Source organism: Silene latifolia, chromosome 5, assembly GCF_048544455.1.
Source record: "Silene latifolia isolate original U9 population chromosome 5, ASM4854445v1, whole genome shotgun sequence".
Lineage (NCBI taxonomy): Eukaryota > Viridiplantae > Streptophyta > Magnoliopsida > Caryophyllales > Caryophyllaceae > Silene > Silene latifolia.
The window spans coordinates 37,795,743-37,798,316 of NC_133530.1; the positions used below are offsets into that span (position 1 = coordinate 37,795,743).

Genomic DNA, 2,574 nt, shown 5'->3' on the forward strand with positions numbered 1-2,574 from the left:
TGCGGAAGTTTGTGCGAGAATATATGCTCAAGATACATCGGAGCCCATACCACGGCATAGACTACGCTGGGGCAAATTGATGGGGCATATTCGCACCGCCGACCAAAGTCAACACACCGAGCAAGGTCAAAGATATCCACAAGAAGTCAACGACTTAGATCGTCTAGCCGATGCATCCCATCGGCCACTAGCTGTCTCGGCCGACAACTCGCCACGGACACATACCCGCGTACTCATATCCAAGACCCTCTGCGCCCGCCATAGGTTCATCGGCCGAGGGTAGAACGGTCTTTCCACCTGATAAGCCACTTGGCCACTTGGCCACTACGTGACAAAAGGTGAAAGCCTATAAATACTCCTCAACCTTCTTTGAGGAAAGGATCTCACAACTAAACCTAAATACACTATTCATCTGGTAACATCTCTCTTATCTCTCTACAATACATTCCTAGCCATTTAGCATACAACTTATACCTCTAAGTTCACTGACTTGGGCGTCGGAGTGGGTACGCTTGGCACAAAGCCAAGCCCTCAGTTCGTTCATTGTTGCAGGGAAGGCCGAGGGAGACGATAGAAGCACGAAGGGTCTAACCCAGGACATTATTCTACAAGCCACGGGTGGTAACGATACTTGCTCTGGAATTATACCCGGAACACCATACATGTGCATTTAACCTGCCAAGGGATTACTTAAAAGTGTTGTAAAAGTCATGTAACTTCACTTAAGGTAAATTCTTGGTATATACCGGGTATTTTCTAAACAATATCACAACGTTAAAGAATATGTATGTACACAACGTTAATAAGTATACCTTATTTATAAACCATTGATCATACATAGTTAGCTATCGGCTATTACATAGAGTTAAAAATATTTGGTTTTATTTGAGAATACTTTGAAGATAAATCGAAAAACAAAACTTTGAGAAAAGGTTAATTTATTTTATAATAATATATCAATTGCAAAATATACAACAGGCCGCGCGAAGCGCGGGATACTACCTAGTTAGTTCATAATATTATGCCTAATTATATTCGTATCATATTAACTACTATTTCATCCGTCCAATTCATTTGTCTACATTTTTTAAAATAACACTCATAAAGAATAACAAAATATTCGAGACGGAGGGATTGAAATATTTCGAGTATCATAATATTGAAATCGGATTAAAACAAGTGAAAAGGGAAATAGGGAACAATAGACGGAGGGAGAGGGACTAATCCGTAAAACCCTAATTTTGGTAGCCAATACACCAGCCGGCAATACACATTCTCTTTCTTCCTCCCTCTCCTTTTCCACACACATCAAGATCAAGATCAAGATCAAGATCAAGATCAACATCCTTTGCTGCTGTTTCCATCAAAATTAAGATTAAGATCAAGATCAAGATGTTTCCATTGTTCTCCCGTATGGTATCCCGTATCGTATCGTGTCACTCAACAGAGGTGTGCAAGTATGGTAGGACGGAGTTGGCGGCGTCACAGAGTCGTAGCTACAGTAAACTTTTTTATGAGAAGTGTTTACCCATGACAAAGATGCATGCAAGTTTGCTGCAAAAAAGAAGTAAGATGCAGAAGAATAGAAGAAAAAAACCCAAATCATATATCCTGCCAAAAATAAAAAGGATGTATAGAGCCAAAAAATTCACTTCATATATCCCTGCTCTACTCAAACAAGAAACAAGATTGGATGTTATTATGGCTCGTCTCCATTTTACTGAAACTGTTCCTCAAGCAAGGCAGCCTATTTGTCATGGAAAAGTTTGTCTCAATAATGGACTTCTAAACATTAATCCAAGTCATAAAGTTTCTCATGGTGATATTATCTCTTTCAAAACATAGGGTATGCAATTGTTATTCACTTATACTAGCAAATGATTGAATTTTGATCCTTCACACTTAATTTGGTCCCCTTGTCATCTGCAATTCATCGGGTTTAGTTAGTTAAACTTTAAGAATTCCTTTACTTGAATTTCAGCAATTGTTTTAATTGTAATATTGTTACAATAGGGTCTTGAAGCAGCCGTTGCAGCAGCTGTTCGTGTTCGTGGGTCTGTGATGCGTTCCAGCTCGAGGTTGTTTAGCTTATATTGGTTCGAATAACAAATCCCAAGGTGTAGGAGTCGGAGTTCTGGTCGTTGAAGAATCGGGATTATGTGGCTTATTTACTCTTATTCCGTTTCTTGTTTTAGGATTTTTCTGTATTCTGTTTTCTGTTATATTTTCCTTTAAACTAGCTTTCTTATATAAGCCTTGTATTAGCAACATTTTTATTCATTGAATGATTAAAGAAAAAACTCAACTGTTGCTTTGCAATTGTTTGACGGCTCCATGCGTTTTCGATCCAAATTTGGTTATTGTTTGACGCGATTCAACTCTAACTCGATTGTTATTCAATAGCAAATATCCCTTTCTCGTGTTCGTTAGTGTTCACCGTTACTGTTCATCGCTACTGCTCGTTTGCGCTTGGTTTCTGATCCGTTGGTATTGTTGCTGTTGCTCTTCGTTGTTGGCGTTGGCTACTGATTGTTGGGTAATCATCTTGTGTTTCTATTTATTCTCGCTGTTCTT

General features: G+C 38.9%; 1 long non-coding RNA gene across 1 annotated transcript; it reads left to right on the forward strand.

The window, feature by feature from the left end:
• The first annotated feature begins 1,145 nt into the window (after positions 1-1,145).
• On the forward strand, positions 1,146-2,352 carry LOC141657280 (uncharacterized). Its single transcript, XR_012548703.1, has 2 exons — positions 1,146-1,846; positions 2,014-2,352. It is a non-coding gene; the product is annotated as an uncharacterized LOC141657280 (long non-coding RNA).
• Positions 2,353-2,574: the final 222 nt, after the last annotated feature.